At 38.1% G+C, this 24,709-nt stretch overlaps 1 protein-coding gene across 1 annotated transcript in view; it reads right to left on the bottom strand.

Annotated features, from left to right (window-relative positions):
* The window catches only part of LOC128871971 (cation-independent mannose-6-phosphate receptor), a 188,819-nt gene that overhangs the window by 121,898 nt on the left and 42,212 nt on the right, over positions 1-24,709 (bottom strand). The gene's annotated exons all lie outside the window — the stretch shown is intronic.

Raw genomic sequence — 24,709 nt, 5'->3', positions numbered from 1 at the left:
ATAGCTCGATGTTCTCAAACCCTTATACTCACAAATTACTTTTTACTTCCTTTGTTCGCTCTAGATTAGAATACGCAACATATATCTGGAGGCCTTGCCACCAATTTGCTATTGAGAGAATTGACCGTGCACAGAAGGTGTTCCTTAAATATGCTCTCAGGTCGTTAAAATTGGCAAAGCCTATCGCTTCCTATCATACCCGTTTGATTTTAATTAACTTAAAGTCTCTAGAGAGTGGAAGGTCTATACCCTCACTGTCTTTTGTTTTTAGACTAATTAAAGGAGAAATTGACTGTTCATCCCTATGACGTTGCATTCACTTTCATATTCCTACTAGAATACTTACCGTTTTATTATTTCAAATTTTATAAATTTCTAAACTCTTTTTTTTAAGTTTTTTAATAATTATCTGTAGTAATTTAAGCTCATATTAGATCTAAGTGGTCTGTAAAAACAATAATTACGTTTTAGTTTTTAAATAAACGAAATAAACAACAAAACACAATTATGCACGGCGTCTCTGTTTTCTTGCCCGCCCATAAAATGTTGTCTTCTCTCTTTAGATCAAATCAACCCTATCGAGCAATTCATCGTAGACTGTTTTTCGTAGAAACTAAGAAATTATATCATACAACTCGAACAGCTCTCAACGTCCATTCGAAATTCGTGGAGTAATGTTCACTGAATAAACTGGAAACGTCAAATCTTAGAGCTTTGTACAACTTTTCTATGACGACATTTGGCCAATGGACCAAAATTAGAACGACCAATGGGCTTGGACCATTTGTGAAACGATATTAAGACGCACACCACAAGTAGGAGGAAGAGGTCGGCCAAACACCCAAAAAGGGTGTACGCGCCCATTATATATAAAGGGATTTCCAATAAGAGGTGTTATTTTGATATTCAAAAATACTATTTTTTAATATAAATGATCGGCTGTTCATTACAAAGAGGAAGGCATGCCGTTAAAAGTGGAAAATAATATCAGCCAAATGACCACCATGACCACGCTTACAGGACAATATCGTTTTTATGAAATTTTCCATAACCGAATTGCAAAGTGGCTGCCCTATGTCCTCGATAGCCTCACGAATTCCATCTTTGAGTTCTTGAATCGACCCTAGGCGCAGACTTTCTCTTTCACGTGGCCCCAACGACAAAAATCACAAGGTGGTAAATCACAAGATCTTGATGGCCAATTGTGATCACCTCTTCCAAAGACAACAAAGTCCAAAAAACTTTTCCCGTAAAAGTTCAATGGTTTCGTTGCTTGAGCAGCACGTAGCGCCGTCTTCTTGAATATAAACGTTGTCCAGATCAATACCATCTAATTCCGGCCATAAAAAATCATTAATCATCTCTCGATAGCGCAATCCATTCATTCATAACACCTGTTATTGGAACATCCTCATATCCACTGCATTATAAATATTATAAAATAACTGAAATACTACTACTACTAATACTCAATATTAATTGTCAAAATGACATACTCAAAATGTCGACAAATTTTACATTTTCTCACTCTCACAACCCACAAGAATAATTGTCTTCTAAAACTTTTCTTTACCTGTCCTTACACATCTTTCGGTCGTGTCAAAACAGATCAAATACAACGCATTTAGGCGGGCAACCTGTTTTAAACTGTTAAGCCAGTTTAGACATATGGGCGTCACCGTAAACGTTTCTAGGTACCGCACTATAGCGTCGTAACCATGACCGTAGCGGAATGTGTCTATTGAATTTTAGTTTTTCCCCGTAACCGTAAGCAGGTGTAAAATACTGAACATTTGTTTTGATATTTGCGATAAAGATTTGAGTATTAGAAATGAACGATAAGAACTGAATTGACTTAGTAAAAAATTATCTGTGTTTTTATGAGAAAATAGATACAGATTTCAAAAACCCAGACTAACTACGAGTAATTTAGGCCTTAAAGGTAAATCATAAGGGAGTAAAATGTTATTGTGTCATTGTCACTGTGTGATTATTTTTGATGTATGTAGAAAATCTTGCTGTAAAGCGATGGGGAAACTTTCGGTAGCGTTTTGGTAAAGAAATCCGAAATGCGCAGAATACATCTGGAAGTGGTGCTACGACTGGTAGACGACGGGTGCTGTTCCAGCGACTGCAGTTTCTGATGTCTGATATAATAAAATGCCCGTAAGTTAAATGCTTTATTGTTATTGCATTTACGCCTATTTAATACAATCAAAAAGTATTAATTTTCTACAGTAAGCGGCAGAACGGTCAACGGATTCTGATTCACGTGATTTTCAAGTGACACACGGAAGTGACTCCTGCCATCCCATGAGTGTGCACCTAATGTAATGAGCCACCAACAGCATCAACATCTGTGAGGTTGTCAACATCAGCGTGACCATCAACATTCGCGTGACCATCAGCATCTGCAGTGCTATCAACAACATCAATGAGCCCAATACTGCGCTCAATGAAACAAATGTGAAAAAATTAAAACTTACAGGAAATCTACCTGTGGGATGAACTAAACGTAATGCTACGGTGGAAGACCGAAAACAACTTTTTTTTAAATTAGCAAGCAGAGAGTTCTTTGTTTCTTTTTTTATTAAGACTCCCGGAAAAGCCACGTAAATGGGATGCACTCGTCACCTCCCTTTCTGTTATAATTTTTTTGTTTTTTCGTATACTGGAATTATGCTTCAAAACATTAAATTAATTTCTAAATCACTGTGAATATTCTTTATTTTTTGATTGCTTACTCCTCCTTTGTTATTGCTGTTGTCATTAATTCTTCCTCAATATCAGCTGTTTTGACTCTGGGACCACTAATTCCAGCTCGAGGTATAGAAAACGAAACGTCGTTTTGGAACTCTCTCACTACTCTCCCCAAAGTTGTAGAAAATGGAAAAACGAAACCCGTTTTTTATTTGGAATTGTCCTTTACCTTTTATCTCGATTTGGCATTTTTCTCCTTTTCCGGTGAAACATTCAAACAGTCCTATAAATTATGCATGCATTTTCTATGCATTCGTGACTACCATTCGAAAGTGCACAGGTCTGTAACCCCGGGCACGAAACACCAATTGATAGAAAAATTTTTTTCTAATAGCGATCGTTCGTTGACAGACTTTCTGTCATGAAAAACCTTCTCATAAAAACCATCTGCCGTTCGGATTCGGCTTAAACCTGCAGATGGAACAACATCAAGACCCACACCACAAATAGGAGGAGCAGCTCGGCCAAAAGGCCAAAATGGTTAAGCGATAATCATATACAAAGGGTCTTTCAAAAAACACGCATAGATGTTGTTTTAAAATAAAACATGTAATATAATAATTTACATTCTTTCAAGTTTCGCTATTTTTTTCGCTTTTAATTTAAGAGAGCTCATTATAAGTTTCTAACCTGATACTAAGATCTCAGTTCTGGCAATCCGCAATCTAAAATCTATAACCAAAAGAAAAAACAAAAATCCACTCGCTCCTTCGTATTGTGCATAACAATACTTTATCCAGACCCTATTTAGGAAAATCCCAGAGGTTACGATTAGTACTACCAAACCCTCGAATACAACTGTAATTTCACACAACTGTATTATTCCCAAGTGTGGTCGTTTAATTACATTGCAGTACTGAACGATTTCCTATGGTTAGGGCTGTGTTTTGAACGATGACCAAGTTTTGCTCTGCGGTGGAACAAGGTCTAACGCGACGCTTGCCGAAGTTCGGCCCGGCTGGGAACCCATATTAAAATTAGCCCAGTCGGGAACGGAGTGCTTCGATTACCTGGCGACCTCCGGTTCTACCCGGCCTTACCTGTGGGCACGAATCTCTGTGCAGGCGGACCTCTCTTGTCCGACACCTCATGGTACCAAAATGGATTTGAAGTTTAAGTAAAATACTCCTAACAAGGAGATCGGTCCTCCCAAAAACCCGACGAAGGCAACTCCGACTACTGCTACAGGTGCGAGCAAGGTAGTAGTCAGACCGCCCTCAATAGGAAATAGAGACGGCTTGAGCGATAGGGCTGGTCCCAACACGAGTACAGCCAATCAACCATTAGCAGGAGTTTCGGGGTCAACTTCGCTTAGGGCGAACAATCCCCATTTCACCTCAACCTCTGCAGCAGGGTAGGCACCTGCTTCCAAGTTTAACCGGCAGGCTGCCATGGTAGGGCCTAATATCTCTAAGCGGGTTACAACTGTAGAGCAGGGGGACTGGCTTAACATGTCTGTACCTTAAAACAAAGCTACTACGACAAAAAGGCGGCCAATAGGGTCTTATTTAGAGTTGGAGAGGTAGCAGCAGATCAGCTAACAGAAGAACAGACTAAACCACAAAGATCCGCAGAACAAGCGGAAGAAAAGGTTGCCAAAAAAACAAAAAGTAGGTGGCCATAAATACCCAGCATTCAGTGAGGTTGCCAAAGGCGGTGGTGAGACATTGGCCGTCATTGACGAGGGAAAAAGGAAATATGGAGGTGGATTGAAGAGACTATCACCGAAGTTAACCTCCAGGTTCTAGAGGAAAACCTTGCACTTCCTCCCCTTTGACGAAAGTTGGTATCACGGTAGAACAAAGTTCATCGTCTGCGAAGATAACAGGTCAGCCCCGCTCTACAGGTGGGCCGTAGGCAAGGTAGCGGTTAGTAACAAAGAAATTCCAAACAGACCCCAAGCTCGAGTTTATATTCCGGCCAAGCCGGCAAAGCACAACAAAATTGAGCAGATCTTTAAGTCCTGTAACACAGACCTACCAACCCATGACTGAAAGGTAGGAAGAATAGAAGAGCCAGTAGAAGATAGAGGACAGATGATGCTCATCCTGAATGGAGAATCACTAGCTCCGCAGGCGCAGGGGAACAATGTTCCGAGTTTCGGGTTTGTTGACGCAACCATTTAGATCTACGCAGCGACGAGCCAGCTTTGGACTCAGATGAGAAGAGTCATAAACCTGGCTTGCATCGCTGACTTTCTGTGTGGGGAGATCTCGGAGGGGACGTCGATGTCACGATGGTGGAGATGAAATGGACAGATTCACAAGAAGCTGATCCAAATTAATCTCTACCACTCTATACGTCTGCGTTCCTTTCTGTCCACTTGGCTGCCGGTGGCCCTGACGTAGCCCTTATTCAAGAGCTGTGGACAACATAATCTGCGGACACGAAGTAAAGGTAAGGTAAGATTCGTAGCTGCATCCTAGCAAGAAATCATATCAACATTTTCTTGCTTCCACAGCTTATTGCGGCGACTTGGTGGCGGCAAACATTGAGCTTGAGGTTCGGGCCCTCGCGAAAGAGGCAGATCTGAAGAAGAAACACCTGGTTGTCTCCTGCGACACAAATGCACAGAGCACCCTGTGGAGGAGTAGCAACATTAACACTAGAAGTGAGTCATTACTTGACTTTATTCTAGAAAACAAGATTAGTATTTCGAATTTAGGCTCAGAGCCGAAGTTTTGGATATCAGCCTGGCTTCTGACATGTTTTCTAATCACGTTAAGAGATAGCGAGTTTCAAGGACAGCCCCCAAAGACCCCGCTACATATGGGCAGCTGGATAAATTGGTTAATCAGGTAACTAAAGGAATGAATAGCTCCTCCACAGCTAATTGTCCGGTTGTTCGACTCAGAGGGAAGTCTAAACCACCTTGGGGGACCAAGCAAATAACCTCACTACGGGAATTCCACAGAACGTTATTTAACCTCGCCAAGGTCACGAGAAGGTGAGAAAAGGTCTATTGGTTACAAACGCAAAGATTGAATAGGCTATCCACACTCTTGGTGCTTATAAACCCCCAGAACTAGACGGCATCCATCCTGCTGAATTGCAGCAATCACGGGATATTGTCTTATCGTTTATGAAAATTATCATCAGAAGTTGTCTTAGGATAGGCCACATTCCGCTAGTCTGGAGAGAGACAAACAACTCCTTCACACACAAAAGATCCTCACGCACTAACTCCAAAGACTTCAGACCCATTAATTTTGCGTACGAGTATATACGGCGCGATGTACCAATAAATAGATTCTCGGCGCAATATGCCTATATTAAGGGAAAATCCACAGAAATCCCCTTACGCTCGCTCGTCGAATTGGTGGAAAAAAGTTTTTCAGACAAAGAGTTTACCTTGATTGCTTTTGTAAACATAGAAGGCGCCTTCAGCAATATAAAGACAAACGCCATAGTAGGTTAGGTTATACTGGTTACCCGAAAACACGCAGAGACCATTTTGGTCCATAGGGATAGCAGATCAGAGTCCCAAATATGAATCTCTCAAGATTCGCGTATTGTTCGCCAATTTTAGGAGTCGCTCCCCCTCTAGTTCAAGGACAGATTCTAGCCTTTCAAAGAGCTAAGTAGCATAGTCCAGTTTTCCAGAGTATGATTTTATCGCTTTTATAGCCGCTTGGCTATCCATGTAAAAGTTTATTGCGCAGTTTTTCGTTGCGCCTGTAAACGCTAAAGCATCTACTGCTTTAGAAGATTTTGGAGTTGAACCACACGATACTCGTCAGAAGAAAGGTAACGGCTAAATATAGGTTTCCGACAATCTCCCCGCTGGTTTTTAAGGTCGTGGGGATTCCTTTGAGAGGGAATGTCAAGTACTTAGGACTCATATTAGATAGGAAAATCACGTGGAAACCTAATATTGAGAAAAAAGTAAAAAAGGCCAACGTTTCATTATATATTTGCAAAAACTCGGCCGGTTTTAAATGGGAGGTGTTAACCCCGGCTCTTACTTCTGGATCCATACTCCTGCAGTTAGGTCAAACTTAATATATGGAATACTTGTATGGGTGCCATCTGCTCAAAAGAACAACTTTTTTATGCATCTCTAGTGCATGAGGGACTACCCCAAACAAAGCGCTGGAAGTCCTGATCAATTTGCCTGCACTAAATCTCATAGGGAAACACCTGGCTGCCGCCTCGGCGCTTAGACTCAAAGCTATGGCGCTATTGAAAGACCGGTGGTTTGGTCACCCTTCTATTTTGCACACTCTGAATAATCGGAAACAAAAAATAGACACTTCAAGACGAGCATACCGTCAAGAAGAGAGTAGCAGAAACCAAGACCACGGAGAAGGACTGGGACTATCCGTTCAACTGCCAGACTACTGCAGTGTCTATCAGGCAGAAGTTCTAGCTATAAAAGAAGTGACTACATAGATAAATACGCAAGAATACGCAAATACCTTGAACTTACATTCATCGGTAAACAGGACATTATTCCAGAAAGAAACATCCCGATTTTCGTATTTTTTTGCATAATCAAGACGTTTTTTTTTTTGATTAACTGTCGATTTTAGCGGCCTTTTTCGTGGAAGACGACCATATAACCCATTTGCGTGCAACGCCGACGTATTGTACTGGCACTTACGCTAGTATCTGATGCAGTTGAAACTTCTTGTGATATTTTTACCGCACCTTACTTCAGTCTCATTTAAAATTTTTGGCCTGCACCTGGGCGATTTTCTACTTTCCCGAACTTTTTGTATTTTTCAACTATTTTTTTTACAGTATTATGGCTTCTGTTGACAATAGAGCCAATTTCACGAAGGGTTTTACCTTCAATATGAAAAAAGTTTCAATGCATCGAAAAAGGAAGTAAACAACCAAATATAACGGTATTTTTTACCGTACAACATCGCTAAAATGCTACTGATGTACGCTGTACACTTTATTTTGACGCGTAAAATATGCACTAAATTTTGTTTTTGTTTTACAACTTTTGTTGTTGTAATTTATTTTTTTGTTGTTTTCTAGTAATTAGTAGAGAATCAAATACTAATTTAAAAAACATGAAATTAAAATATATTGTTTTGTTATAAAAGACTGAAATAAAATCCATATTATAACAAAATACTTTGTACACTTTATTTTGACGCTCACACTAGGTTATTATGGTCGCAAATAAACAAGAAAAAGACAAAGGAACTGCTTAGCCTCTCAAGAGAGGGTATCTCGCAGGTCGTGGCTTGTATAACCGGTCACTGGCTATTCGGGAGGCATTTCCTGAGACTAGGAGTTTTCTCACATAAATATTGTAGAAGTTGTAGAGATGAGGAAGAGGAAGAAACAGTTGAGCACTTCATTTGTAGTTGTCCAGCCTTAACTAAAACAGCGCAAGTTGTCTAGGCAAACACTTCTCTTATAGAACTGTCCGGCGTGGGGATGGGCCCAGTCCTGCACTTCATAAGAACCACAAAATGGTTTCATGAAGATAAATAAACAAGTTTCCTGTGTCGCACAGGGGTCTAAGTGAGTTGGCCGTACCATAATAGCCTAACCTAACCTATTCCAAAGTCGAATTCATTCAAGGTGGTTGAACTAGAACCGTTCATTTTGTGATTAGCGAAGTGACCTGCTTCTTTGTTGTTGTTTTGTTTGATTGTTTACACTTGGAAATTCAGACAATTAGCACACAAACCAACAAAAACTAAACTGCAACCACCTTCGACAGATTTCCCAGCCACTGACAACTAATTTCGTTTGTATTGCCATTTTTTCTTTTGATTACCGCCAGGACAAATATTTATCCTTCAAAAGCCATTCAAAATTTCGCTATAAATAAATCCATATGTTGGAAAACCCCCATTATTTCACAGATGTTAACTATTCGCTTCACAGAAACCAAAGTTTGTTTCAAAGAAGGTAATAAACATTTGGGAAAACCGCCTAAGAGCCTTAGAAAATTTGCAAGCATAATAGTGGGGTTTTCCTTAATTTTCTATACGTAACGACATATGTGCATACATACATACTGAGATAGCTGCGGTATATGCGAATCAGGGTATAAATACAACGTAGAAGCTGCTACTGAAATTAGTTTAAAATCCTTTTACGAGGATAACACAACTAGCAAAGCGAGAAATACGCAGACATCTCACCAGCATGGACTATCTAGAGCGATTTGTACATTTGAAACCACCGAGGTGTGTTTTCTTATTCGTTTTATTGTTCACCGTACAAGTCTCATACGTCAAGGGCAACTTAACGGCGAAGGATTGCAAAGCGCTACACACCAACTCTGTCTGTCAATGCTTAAGACTATCAAAACGTTTTATACTCGAGTGCGCCGCACCTGAATCCCGTGGCAAGTTCGACATATACATCAAACCAGCAAAATATGTAAGGATCGAATGTAACAACACTAAAGCGAACGAATATGAGAGTTTACCATCTATGAAAATTGGTGATAGTAGAATCGTACATTTTAAAAATTGTCCCATACCGGAAGACAAACCAATAGGTGAGCTACTTACACACTTTGGTATACCAAAAGTCGTTTACCTCACGTACGTCACTGACGAGCATAGCGCCAACATAAAGAAGTATCATCTAAGTGGTCTGGAATATTTGCAAAATTTGAAGCTAAATTCGAAACCACTGAAAAACTCGGCAGATTATTTAGTTCGTAACCCAAGTAATCTCATTTGGTTGGAACTGCACGCTAAAAATCGTACTTTGAGCGAAAGCTTTTTAGAACCACTACCAAATTTAGAATATCTGGATTTGGGCAACAACTTTTTGGAACACCTACCAAATGGCGTATTTAAAAATCAACATAAACTAGAGCTTCTCAATTTACGAAACAATAATTTGCGTCAACTTAATAAGGAAGTTTTTCGTGGCGTCAACGCTCTAACTGTATTAGATCTGCAGTCTAATGAAATTGAGAGTTTGGAACATGATGTGTTCTCGCTACTCAGCAATATGACGAGCTTAGACCTAAATAGCAATCGAATTCACGAATTACCCGCGGGACTATTTACGGCAAACGAGCACCTCACAGTATTCAGGCTCAAGAACAACAAAGTACCACTGAAAAGTTTGCCAACAGGATTATTCGCGAATTTGCCAAATTTGGAGGAGGTGCACATCAGCTGTGGTTTGGAAACCCTACCCATGGATCTGTTTATCAACTCAACTAAAATTACTAGCCTTAACATGAACAAGAATCTGCTGACAAAACTGCCGAGAAACTTGCTCAATGATCAGCGGAAGCTCCTCAGTCTTGACCTATCACACAATCGACTGCAATCACTACCAGACACACTCTTCCAAAACACAAAAAATCTGCGCGTGCTGAAATTATCACACAATCAACTCGTCGAGATATCAAGGTAGGTCTTTGCTAAACTACAACTGACACCAACTTCAATAAATTTTTATGTGAATTAATTCAAACCTTTGCGAATTTATTCAAACCTGTTTTTGTTTCACTTTTTTCAGTGAGCTATTCCGCCCATTAGCCAATCTCGAGCATTTGCATTTGAACAACAATAACTTGGTTAACATCAGCTTCAACGCTTTTCGTGGCACAGTCAACCTGAAATTTCTGCACTTAGAAAATAACCAAATCGATCTCGCCAACGCCAATGGCCTTATTGATAATACCAGCTCGCCATTCCGATATTTATTTAAACTCGAAGAACTTAATCTACGCAATAACAATATAAAGTATATGCACAAGGACTGGAGAACACGGCTGCTCGCGCTACGTAAACTCGATCTCAGCTATAACAAAATTCATGCCTTCGCAGATCACGACCTGCGTTTCATCAGTAGAAATGGGATTGAAGTTAATCTCACGCATAATCTCATACAGCAAATCGACTTCAAAACCATTCAGAACTTTATTTTATTCAATGACGCTAAAGCAATTCTCATCGATCTTAATAACAATCCAATCTACTGCGATTGCGTACTATTCCGCTTTCTACAATTTATCATCGACGATTCTAAGAAGTTGACTCAAATTAAAATCATGGCAAATAATTTAAAGTGTGTGGGTCCGTCAACGCTGAAGGGGAAAGGTGTAATGGATCTCAACTTAACGGAGCTATTTTGCCCGCTGGATGAAGAATTTACGCAAGTGAAACTATGTCCGAATAACTGCGAGTGTTTGGTGCGTCCGTTTGATCAGATACTTTTCATGAACTGCTCGCACAGCAACATGTTGCATCTGCCACAATTACCACACTTACCCGAACTCAAAGGCATCGTGCTAAATGTGGCGCATAACAGACTTACGGAGCTACCGCTTAACACTACAACTGGATATGCTGATGTCCTAGCACTGCAAGCGCCCGGAAATCAATTGCAAAGCATCGAAGTTGGTAACTTACCGAACAAATTGCAGTACTTGGATGTACGACACAACCAGTTGCAGCGACTCAATCCGAGTCTTGTGGATTTCCTCAATAGATAGACTAATGCAATTAACTTTGATGGAAGTTGAATGTTTGTTAAGAAATTCGAAATACTTTTAATCAAAAGTAAAATATAATTTTCGAATTTAAAAAAATAAACGTAACGAAAACGCAATTTATGAGAATTTCATTAAAAGGGAAAGTAGTGGGTTTTTGTAAAATTTTTGCGCAAAAGGCTTAAAACTGTTATCTGTTTGATCTTTAGCTCCTGGAAGAGGCTACGACTTTTAGCAGGCCAGTTAACTTCGATTATTTCTGTGATTTAATCGGCATTTGCTTTAACATCAAAAATGCCTGAACGGAATCGACGAATCCAAAATTACACGTAATTAGGTGTTAGAGTATTGGCCCCATAAACGTCGTTCACAATTTGAGCGAATTTTTTGTTAATGTGGAACTTTAAATTAACCATCTACCGAAAAAATAATGGATTTATTTATCTACATATAATTCGATGTTTCATGCTCGGAGATTCGAGCATGGGCCCTTGGTAGTCATGCACCAACCCACTAGGCTACGGCGGCCGCCAATAATAGAGGGCTAAATAGGCCACACAAATTTAAAACTGAAATTAGTTAATCCACGCGTTATATTCAGTGCCGGTCTGGTATTCCTCAACTAGCCCTGAAGCGCCGTTTTGATACCATTATGAGACCTTAAACACACGGATATCTACAGCCAGCCAGATCTGTGAATATAATGGAGAAGATTGATGGGAGTTAGATTGGCGCACTGCCCCAGGCTCTCGAAGAAAGGAGCACCCAGTGATTAATTAATTGTCTAGCTGCCATACCTGATATTCACAAAGAAAGTGCTTGTAAGGATACCACAGCTTTTGCAATGGAGGTTAAATGGTAAACCTGGCTGTTCCACGTGTGCTCCGATCGTCCAATGTCCGGTAAACACTGCTACGAGTTGGGAAATTGAATAATATGGAGTTCCTAAGACTTGCAGAGCCCTCGGTATGATGAACTGAGGCCAAAGGGTTTTAGAAATATCGCATGAAGAAACGGAGTTCAATCTTTGTTCCATCTCTGCGCTTTCCTGAGAAGCAATTTGTACAGTTCTGATGTTGCCGATGATCGGGTAGGAGGTCTCTAAGACCAATTCAGTCCCCTTCCTGGCAAGCTCATCAGCAATTTCATTTCCCTCTATATTCCTATGTCCCAGTTCCCTAGAACACAGATCAGAGAAATGTTATCTGCACACCCAAGAAATTTGATCTCCTCCTTACAGGAGTTTACTAATTTCGTTCTGCACCATGGCGTCGTCAGAGCCTTAATCGCGGCTTGACTATCGGAGAAAATGTTAATATCTCCCTCGCTTCCACGTTCCATAAGCATTTTGCATGCCTGAGGATCGCAAAGACTTCTGCTTGAAAAACACTAGCAGTGGTCGGCAGTTTAAAGGAGAGAGATAAATTGGCTGATTTAGAGAAAACCACTGCTCCGACTCCCGATTCCATCTTGGAACCGTCAGTGAAGACAGAGGTGCAAGCTTCGGTGCAGATTTTCCCCTCGAACCAATCCTGCCTATTTGGAAAGATTGCCCTAGCACGACCCTCAAACTCTAGTTTGCGCATAGAGAGATCTGTTCGAAGTTCGGAGAAATAAGGTGTTAACTGCCCGAAAATGCTTGAGAGATTGCCTCCAGGAGCCAACCTCCTTTAACCTGATTGCACTTTGAGCTGCGACGGAAATAACGTAAAAGTCGATAGGAAGTAAGTGCGAAAAGACATTCAGGGTAGCACTGGGGCAAGTTTTACATGCCCCGGTGATGCCAATACATGCAGTCCTTTGCACCCTTCCCAGTTTTCAGTTAGTACTAAATTTAAAAAGACAGCTGTTGAAAATTCATGAGTTCTTCTTGAGTTATTGTGATAAGAATGATGCCGCTTTTAATATTTTCAAAACAATGTATCAATGTATGTATTGTGAGGCAAAAGATTAATCGTTCTACAAATGTGGTATTGAGATGTTAGAGCGGCGCTGGAATGATTGCGTTATTCTGGATGGAAATTACGTTGCTAATTTTAAACCAAAACAACGTGTTTTCTTTGTTAGTCCCGGGACTTTCAGCCTATGTGTTAAATTTCAAATTAATTAATACAACAACTTTGAGAATCGAGTTTTTAAATAAGAAATTAGCAAATAATTAAGTTAGAAAGAATTAAAACTACTACTCACTAACCTAACTAATTTCAAAATATGAGCTGTTCTTTCTATTGATTGCACGATATATTCGATTTTCTCTTTCTCGTTCTTTGCATTTGTTCGAACTTTGCTGCGCTCTCACAAAATATGAACCCAATACGTATGAGATGGATTGTCTAAATTTCTATATTTATGTTGTTTTCTTGTCTACCCTTAAATATTGTCTTCTGCCTTTTTACCAAATAGGTGGTAGCTGTGAAAGCCCGGAAACCTCATCTCTAAAGTAAGAGACATTATCCACTGTGAGTTCTAAAAAGACTTTGGTTGCATGACAAAACAGTTTTCAATATTTTTACTAATAAAAAGTAAAATCAACAAAATATTCAAAGAAAGAAGATCGAGTTACCCAGAGTCTGTCTTAGAGAGCGAAATTGTGAATGAGATTAGCGATTTGTAAGATGGCATAGCTTTTAATTTTATTTTATACTCCTATATACATAATTATATAACTCGTAAATATCTTTATTTTATACACGGATAGTTAAAAGAAAACATTTCATCTACATCCACAAATAAAAAAAAGCCCCTGGAGCAGTATATAGATGAGAAAAAGAGATCCGAAGGTCAATCGTTTAAAATGCTGGAAGAAAGCATGAAAAAAAGAAGAAAGAGCAGAACGGAAAGTCCCGATAGAAAGGGAGAAAGTCGATCTTTTGAAGACGCTGGTCGATTTCCTCAAAAAGTAAATATATGTATGTACATACAGTATATGTCAGAAGAAAAGAAACGGTGTTTTACTTCAAGATATATATCGTTCTGCTTTTTTCTGCGTAATAGTCCCACTCAAGACTACGACGCCAGTGCTAAATCAGGTTAGTATCGTTCGAAACTTTCTCTTAAACGCAACCAAACAAAACGGAGTGAGATGTACGCGAAGCGTTTTAAGGCGGTATTTTTATGTACGCATTCGAGAGAGCCGAAATTATCTTACGCCGCGGCTGCAAACGTAATTAAAAAATCAAAATAGTTTTGTTAAAAAATCAAAAAAGTTTGTTGTGATGTGGAATCAGCGGTATAAGGTGTACAAAAATGTTGATGACTTTCCCGAGCGCGGGTGTAAGCGTGTGACGACAAAAAAGCAGGGTAAAGAGATTGTCCATCTTTTTAAGCGAGCCCCTTCTTTGTGACTACGCTAAGCATGCACAATTCTTGCTAAAAAGGGAATCGATGGGAGTATCAACACCATTGAACGTCGACTGAAGGAAGCTAACATATCCTACCGTCCCACATCATCAAAACCACTGCTCTCAGAAAAACACACTAAGAAACAACAAAACAAGAAAATGGCATCACAGTATTGGACTGGACTTCCCAGTCCCCAGACGCCAACCCCATTGGAAATGTGTGGGGAACTATGAAAACGCATCTTGCCTCAAGGCCAGTCCATGAATTAAGGCAACTCGTGCGTCAAGTTCGCAAAATCTAGTCTTGTTTGTCGACGAGCTGGGCAGAAAAGCTGGTTTAAAACATGAAGAAGATTCCAGGCTTTACTCGACAACGATGGAGACTACTCGGCTTATTGAGTAATTGCGACTAGTAGTTTTGTACATACTTTTATGTAAAAAAAAAATTTAAATATATATCTTTTATACTTCATGAATAATCGCGGGTCCTTTTTTCTGACACAGACCGTATATCTTTGAAGTGATATGAGAATGAGAGAGAATTAATTACTACACTGTCTTATAATTTTAATTGGGAGAATGTTGAATTTCATCATTTATTTTTATTATTAATGGTAGTAGTTTTTTTTTTTTTTTTTTAATTTCCTTTTTTAAAACATATTGTTTTCCTAATTGAATTCAGAAAAGTTTTAGTTATATATGTATGTATGTACGTTACTCACGATGTAAGGTGATTTGTTTTTTAATAAGTTTTTCGTGTTAAATGGTTTTTCGTAATATAATTTTTAATTTTATCATTCAAAAATGTTGGCAATGTGCTTGTATTTCATGGTATATAGGAGTTCTCACTTCATTTCCTGTGGAAGGGTTGTAAGTTCATCAGATGTGTCTGCAGGCATCTCGGAAATAAACTCCAAATTGCATTATTGTGCAATATTGTGCAAAACACAGCAAGCCCTTCCAAAATGGCAAATTTCGGAAGCTGCAGCAACAGGGACGGGGGGCTGTGGTTCTGAAGTGCATGCCTCTGCATCATTGGCGGATTCCTGTTTAATATACGACTTCAAATAAATTTTCTAAATTTTACCACAAATATTTACTTCCATTCCATTTAATCGACGTTTTTTATTTAAATTTACAACTTTGACCCAATTCGCAAATTTTAATTATTCTGTAAGTTTACTTTGCGATCAGCTGCTTTCCTCACTTGCAAAACTTGCACCTTCACCTCAAAATGAAATTTCATTTTGTTCTCTCACTTTCCTCTACTTTGCAGGTTTGTTGGGTATATGAAAACCAAAACGTGATAATTTGTTAATTATTGTTTTATTATTAGTATTTGTTTGATAATTGTCACAAACTATTTGCTTCATGAACAGATCTAATATCTGTTGCCGAAATGTCGAAAATTGTAATTGTACATTTTCTTCACACTCAGCAATCTCAAGGTTGATTGCCCTGTAAAAGCGATTATGGTAAAAAAAACGATTTTGTGCCTACAGTTCTTCTGCCCTTTTCTTATGTACATCTTTCGGTGGTGTCAAAACAAATCAAATACAACGCATTTAGGCGGGCAACGTGTTTTAAATCATTAAGCCAGTTTAGACATATGGGCGTCACCATAAACGTTTCTAGGTACCGCACTATAGCGTCGTAGCCATGACCGTAGCGGAATGTATCTATTGAATTTTGGTTTTTCGCCATAACCATAAGCAGCTGTAAAATACTGGACATTTGTTTTGATATTTGCAATAAAGATTTGAGAAAATAATAAGGGAGTTAAATGCTATTGTGTCATTGTCACTGTTTGATTATTTTTTATGTATGTAGAAAATCTTGCTGTAAAGCGATGGGGAAACTTTCGGGAGCGTTTTGGTAAAGAAATGCGAAATGGGCAGAATGCATCTGGAAGTGGTGCTGGGACTGGTAGACAATGGTGCTGTTCAAGCGACTACAGTTTCTGATGTCTGATATAATAAAATACCCGTAAGTTAAATGCTTTATTGTTATTGCATTTACGCCTATTTAATACAATCAAAAAGTATTAATTTTCTACAGTAAGCGGCAGAACGGTCAACGGATTCTGATTCACGTGATTTTCAAGTGACACACGGAAGTGACTCACTGCCATCCCATGAGAGTGCACCTAATGAAATGAACCGCCAAGAGCATCAATATCCGCGTGACCATCGACATCTGCAGTGCTATCAACATCATCAATGAGTCCAATACTGCGCTTCATGAAACAAAAAGCGGCACAAATTTACGAGTTGGATTGTCTTATTTTTTGAAACAATTAGAACTTTTCAGGAGACATGCGGCCCTAAAGAAGATGTGCATGCAAACATAAACGGATTTGAAATATTGATTGTTCAGCTGTTGCCACGCAAGCCTGGGTTCCGCAACAGTGCACGGGAATAGTGATGGGAGCTCTAGTGGAAGACCGAGAATAACTTTTTTATCTTAACACCAAAGTGAGTATATATTTTTTTAATTAGCATCTAGAGAATTCTTTGTTTTTTATTAAGACTGCCGGAAAAGTCACGTTAATGGGATGCACTCGCCACCTCCTTTTATGTTAAATGTTTTTTCTTTTAGCGTATAATGGAATTATACTCAAAACATTAAATTAATTTCTAAATCACTGTGAATTTTCTTTTTTTTTATTGCTTACTCCTCCTTCGTCATTGATGTTGTCCTTAATTCTTCTTCAATATCAGCTGCCTTATGGCTATGCCATGACTAATCGACATATGTATACAAATGTTGTAATATTGCGGCTATGGTTATGGTTACAGCTATGACGTTATGGCGCTGGGACCACTAATTCCAGCTCGAGGTATAGAGAACAAAACGCTTTTTTACAACTCTCACACTACTCTCCCCAGAATTGTAGAAACGAAACCCGTTTTTTACCTTTTACCTTTTATTTCAGTCTGGCATTTTTCTCCTTTTCCAGTGAAACATTCAAACAGTCTTATGCAAACAATGTGCGAGAGTGAATAAAGCCTTTTAGCAGATCTGTACCTGCAAATTACGTAAGCATTTCATATGTATTAGTAGCTGTATAGCTTGAGATGAGTGGTAGAACCAGTTTTTCTAATAGTGGTCGCTCGTTGACAGACTTTCTGCCACGAAAAAACTCCTCAAATGAAACCATCTGCCGTTCGGAGTCGGCTTAAAATTGTAGGTTCCTCCATTTGTGGAACAACACCAAAGCGCACACCACATATGGGAAGAGGAGCTCCGCCAAACCCGCAAAAAGGGTATAAAGTATTATATTAGCTTGGGGGAAAATTCCATTATCTTTGTGTAACATTTTTACGGATACTGTTTTATGGTCGATCTTTAGCTCCAGGTAGATGTAGTTTTAAAATAAATAATGTAAAAATTAGATTCTTTCATGCTGCACTATTTTAATTCAAAATACGGCTCTTAACAATCATAAGTGAAAAATGGCATTTAAGTGGCCACCTCGAGCACGTCTACAGGCTGTCAAACGAGAACTAAATGTTGTGTTTCAGCTCAGGAATCGTTGTTGGCTTATTCACATAGACTTTACTTTTGAAAAACCCTTAGTCTGGTCTACCAGTTTTTTTTTTTCTATCCCTGAAAAACCCAGTTTCTTGAAATTTGTTCACCAACCTTTGAATTGTCGATTCATTCGGACGATTATTTCCTTCAAAGGAGACACCAATTTTGCGATATGCTGCTCCTCTTTGCATCTTTAGAAGTTTTAGCATAGATTTTGTCGTTTTGCTTAATAAAAACTTCTTCAATTGTGAACATTTTCTCATCTGTGAAAAGAATATTTTCATGGCCGTTCACCGCGTGCCACCGAAGAAGCTCTGTCGAGTATAATTTTCATCAAACGCGTTGTCAAAAGATGACCAGTTGAGCGACGGAAGGCTTTTTCATTTGGAGATCATCTCTAATTAGTCTTGACATGGGTCTGGTCTATACATTCATTGCCCTGGGACAAAAGCAAAAATAACGAAACTTTTTTCTGCGAATTTGTTCTCGCCGTATGCGTTGTAAAATTTGCCACAGAATTTATAGCCAGACTAAGTACATTGACTCAGAAAAATATTATTGACGTTTTGATCATTCATTAGAATATCAAAAACTTTGTAAATATTGAATACAAATATCTTAAAATGATAAAAAACAATTTCATTAAAATTTACTTTTCTTCGCTTAGTGAGTAATGCTTTGGTTGTTGGTGTGTTGCGTATCGGGAACATCAACGGTACTTTTAAGAACTCGATACATCGTCAAGAGTAGACTTCAAGATAAATTTATTTAGTGTGATAGCACTCGAGCAACAGCAACGTTTTTAAAATAAGAAATGCCAAGCGAAAGATAATAGAAAAATGGAGTGCATGAAAAATAGGTAAAATTAGTTTGTCACGCTTTCACAACACAACAACAACTTTCCGACAATCCGTTTTACTGACATTTCAAAATTAAGGGCGAGTTGAAGAACAAGCAATCAAAAACTTTAAACACAGCACCTTCTATAGATATTCCTTGGCCGACTTCATAGTATGAATACATTAACAAAAGCACAGGGCAGGTAGAATTTGTCAAATATTACAATGCACACGGTCTTAACCTGACCCATAACCGTAACCATAGCAATCAGCTGTTCTCATCAAACATACATACATATGTGCGTCACTGTAAATGATTATAGTTGCCGCACAATAACGCCGTACCCATAGCCGTAGCTGTATGTATCAGGTCAGGCCATAAGTTCGTGCGTATTTTACCCATAATTTCACTTTTGTACGATTTTTGCATACAAAAAAATATTCGCGGAATATAACGGAACTATTTATATTTTCTTTGACATATTGTGCATTCAACAAGTAATTTTAATCGCGGATAGAAGCATGTGTTGTTAAAAAATAAAATGGAATCTTCGAACTCGTGGAAGCTGAGCAAAATTTTACAGTCGATATGATAGCTCAGAGGTTAAATTCAACGCATGGAACAGTTTACAGGCACCTGGTTCAGTTGGGAAAGGTTGCAAAGCTGGGGAAAATGGGTTACGCATAGACTTTCCGTCGCCAACCTTCAGCAGAGAGTGAATATGTGTTCTCAGCTGCCTCAACGGCTTGAAAATGAAAGTTTTTTGAACCGTATAGTTGCTGGTGATGAAAAATGGGTCCTTTACAATAATCCTGTTCGCAAACGCCAATGGTTAGATAAAGATGAAACACCAGAACCGACCCCAAGAAATAGCCTTAACCCCAAGAAGATTCTCCTGCCTATTTAGTGGGATATGGCCGGTATTGTTTATTATGAACTTCTGCAACCAAACCAGACGATAACTGCTGATTATCGTTTCCACGACAGTCGGTTCTACGTTACCGAAACGACCCGGATTTATATCCGGCCAAGGATTGTCACTCCAGCAGCATTCCCCGTATCTAAGTATGGGGAATGTATATGCTGCTACAACAACAACAACAACATAACTGCTGATTATTATTCCCATCAGCTATCAAACTTGAATGAGGCACTTAACAAAAATCGATCGTCTTTAGTGAATAGACGCAAAGTTTTTTTTTACCACGACAACGCAAAACCTCATACCGCAAGGCAAACATTAGGCAAGCTGAACGAGCTCGAATGGGAGCTAATGCCGCATCCCCCATACTCTCCGGATATTGCACCTTGTGATTATCACCTTTTCCGTCGACTTCAATCCCACATGAGTAACATGAACTACTCCTCAAAAGAAGCTATAAAAAGGGATATCGAGGCGTATTTTGGCTCCAAGGACAAAAAATTGTTTGAGCAGGGAATTAAAAATTTGCCTAAACGTTGGGAAGACATTGTAAATACTGAAGGAAAATATATTATTGATTAATAAATACTTTAAACATCTTTTTTATTAATTTTAAAACCACCTTTAAAAAACGCACGAACTTATGGGCTGACCTGATATATTCATTGTGTATTCTGTATCAGTTTCTGAACTTAAATTATCAGAGGAGGAACTTATAATTGATGCAAGGAGTTCCATGCTTTTATCTATTTCTTCATTTTCAAGAATGTATTGCTTAGTACTTAAATCGGAACCCTTGATCATTTGTTTCATTGTTTTAGGTTCTTTCTGTGTGTACTGAGATGTCAGCATCTGCTAGTTCGCGCAGCATCGACCTTCTCCAAATGTTTTTGGTCGACCGCCATCTCTTCTCCCTTGCGGGTTCCAGTACAATGACTCTCTTCTGGTGGTTTTCTCAATGTGTGACTTATCCATCGCCACTTTCTGCATTTGATTTGCCTAAGAATGAGTTCCTCGTTCAACGAAATATATAAAGAACTCACAAAATATTAACTATTGGTAAATCAAAGAACTTTTTTACATCACATCCGTTTGTGTTTCAAAACAATTTGTGCACGGAAGTAGAAATGTCGATACGTTCCGTGTTGCGTAACTAATCGCTTCTGCTCTATGCTCATCCAATATTTTCTCAATTTTTGACTTTTCTGAAGATACAGCAAACTCTACTTACGGCCTGCCTCACGTTCCCGTACTGGTACTTGGTATGTAAGATTTATATTTAATTATAAACTTTCATATTAAAGATCTGCTGTCAAAAATTGAGAAAACCTAAAATAGATTCCAAATGTTAGTCAGCGTTATAAGCGATCCATGTGCCAAATTGCATCTAAGCCCGTCGATGTACAACTGCCAGGTGACGCTCTAAGTGAACTCGTTTGAGTTCTGTTTGTTTTTTATTAGGTTGCCACATCTGTGATTAACATTCCCACCAAAATGTTATCGCCATTGCTTGGCATTTTGAAATGTTACACTGTCTTGAGAAAATCTTGTATTACATTTTGAGTGAGAAATAAATTAAATGGTGCGAAAACTTTAGAAATCTTGCGAAACTTTTTCGGACATGAAGACATGTTGAGTCCATCAAGGATGACGAAAACATCAATAAAGTGAAAGGAAAGTTAATCAATAACCGCAAATTAGCCATCAGAGAGCTGGCAGAGGACTTGAGCATTACTTATGGATCCGTTCAGGGCATTGCAGTTATAGATTTGGATACAAAACAGAAACCCCGTTGATATCGCCAAAGACATGATCTCGAAGGCTGCATCCGGGCCAACATTCATCAAACGCATTATTACTGGAGACGAGACGTGGTGACTCGATCCAGATATTAGGCGACTGAGTGAATAATACCATCTAGCGGCTCCTCCTGATACGGCTTCCTGTGATTTTTTTCTATTTGATCGAGTCATAAACTACTATGGGGAAGCCAAAAGAAAGTGATGAAAAAATCGAATACGACTCTGATGGTTACACCGAAAATACAGTTCCAGAAATGTTTCGAGAGCTGGATCAAACGCTGACGTAAGGCGATTTTATATCACTTTTGAGTAATAAATTTGTGTTTTGAATTTCTGAATATATTCCAGGAGCTTTTTGATCAAGTTGGTACAAATGCATTTTGAGGCAAATGGCTCCCCTGCTCCGCTGTAGGTGCCGCGTACTAGTGGAACGCTTTTGAGTGACACAAATTGTTATTGAGCGCAGCTGCTTGCGCATCTTTGAAGAAATGATGACACCGTCGAACCAAAATCCACACCAAACAATAATATTTTCGAAATGTGTAGCCACCTGATTTTCCGTAGATTTTCGTCGCTCCAAATCCGGTAATTTTACCCATTTACTAATCCATTTAACCAGAAATGAGTCTCATAAATGAAAATCATTTTTTTTCCGAACATTTGACGAACAAACCACAGGTTTTGATAAGAAATTTTTATGCATTTTTTTTCTTTTGTATCTTTTCTATTCCTGTGGTTTGCCTAGGTGGTGGTATGCGGAAGATCGATTCCATAATTTAACTGAAAAAATATTTACATAGTCGCAGACTTCGGGCTATAAAAAACATAATTTGCACTGCAGTTTTGCTTTGAGTCATCACTACTTGAAGAAGGCAGCACAACTGTAGGATTGTTGTGCGAGAATATGGCCTTAATTATTTAGTCTAATCGTTGAAAAGCTACACTTTCGCATTGATAAGCAAACAAACATATGGACGAATACGCAGTGCTAAATATTTGAAGTCGTTAAAAAGTAATTACAAAAAAGAGATATGCAAGAGTTCACATATAGAAATTTTGTTTTGTTGTAATCCATAGAGCGCGAGTATACATTTAGTTTTGCTCCATTACTCGTACTTTGTTTAATATATTTTTCATTGGAATTCTTCAAGTTACAACATTAAGAAGTGATAGTTTTGCTACTTTTCGAACGATTTTCAAATTTGTTGCGTATTTCAAAGATAGGAGTTTTATCTTTAAAACAAAAAATATGAGTTTTATCTTCAAAACCAAACAGAATTCGTTTGAAAATCAGCTTTAAAATTGTTAAATTTTGGTATTTTATTTGAAAGAGTGAAATGTGTGATAAAAGTGACAATTTTTATTTTATTTTGCGAATTAAAAATTTATGTGATAAAAAATTATGTGTCGTTAAAAAAAGAAGACATTTCGCTTTATGAAGAATATTTCGGTCGACTTATACTGTTGTCAAATTAAAAGCCACTTTTTCTACATGGAGATTTATGTCTTAAAAAATTGAAAAAAAAACAGTTATTCTCCAATTACCCTCAAAAGGATGTCTCCAATCGATAGCAAATGAAATTATTTTTTTTAATATTTTTTTTTATCATTGTTTTTTTAAATATTTTTTTAATCATTTCTTTTTTAATAATTTTTTATAATATAATATTTATTTAGCATCTTTTTTAATAATATTTTGTTTTTATTTATTTTTTTTAATTTTTTTTTCTTATAATATTTTTTTCAACCCGAGCAAATAAAGAACGAATACCCGCACACCTGTTCTATGATCATTACTGGAAAATTTTCGAGCATGAGCTAGAGTAAATTGAGCTTTTTCGAGTAATTCAAACAAATACTTTCGATTATTTAGACTTCTTTGAAGGAACTTTTTTTAGTTTTACAAATTATTTATAAACAGCGCTAACGTCATTGGGAACTGGAGAATGCTAACAAATTAAAATTGACAATTCGTGTTTAGCTGTTTCCGAACAAGCATTGACCAACTGAGCCAAGGCGAATCTATTAAGGGGTTACATGAGTTTCGTGGATTCGAAAAATCGATGCTGTTTTTTTTTTTGGCTTATTAACTTCTACAACATCTCAAGAATATAATCCTAAATTTTCAAGTCGATCCGAATTATAGTTTCGGAGATACAAGCTTTCGAAGGTGTGCGCTCCAAGCCACTTTTGTTGTTACTCAAAACTTTAAACGCGTTTTTCTCGGAACCGTGTTTTCAAAGTCGGTTGTCAAATGTTCTCGAAAACTAATATACTTAACCGATCTTGATGAAATTTTACACAGGTGTTCGAGATACAATTTACTCGTGCTTGAACGAAGGATTTTTTTTTTCAATTACAACTATTTAAAAAAAAACAAAATGTCAAGCAAATTTGACCGAAATTTTTTCATTTTTTTGGAAAAATGTCTGCCAAAATTCCAATTTCTACTTTTTTTCTTTCCTTCATTCAAGCACGAGTTTATGGTCTTGACTAAAACACTTATTTTTGATAATCCTGTCACGACGCATGCTATGCTGACAACGCGGACGCACCTTTTTCGAGGGGTCACCGGAAATGTCGGCACAATGGAGGAGTTTTAACTTTTTTTTTTTAATTTCAGAAATTATTCTTTAAATATGTATCTATAAGACAGAAAAAAGTTTGAATTAAATAAATAATTGTTTACATAGAAAAAAAAATGCTGAATAGGCCTTTTTTACCCGACGAAACCCATGTAACCCCGTAAGGTCATATCGGTAAATCAGCTGATTTGTTTTTTTTTTCTTTCACCGTGTCCATGTGGCTGTCATTCCAGAATAAAACAAGGCAAATTCATTCTTTCTTTTGTACTTTGCCAATATTTTTAGTTGACAATAAAACGTACAAAATATTGCCGTTGGTCTAGTGCCATCACTTGTAATGAATGCACCTTACGCTGAGCAATAAACGAGTTTCAAAGGGGTATCGAGTTACTCGCACTTCTCAATGCCCGGGCAGCTGGAGCTCTAATAGAAATGATTTTAAGCTGACAACACTGGCAAATTTCTGCACAAAATTCAGTTGCTGAAACATT

This window comes from Anastrepha ludens, chromosome 2 (assembly GCF_028408465.1).
Source record: "Anastrepha ludens isolate Willacy chromosome 2, idAnaLude1.1, whole genome shotgun sequence".
Taxonomy (NCBI): Eukaryota; Metazoa; Arthropoda; class Insecta; order Diptera; family Tephritidae; genus Anastrepha; species Anastrepha ludens.
Note: the sequence above shows the minus strand (reverse complement) of the source record. Positions and strands in the feature narration are given on the sequence as shown.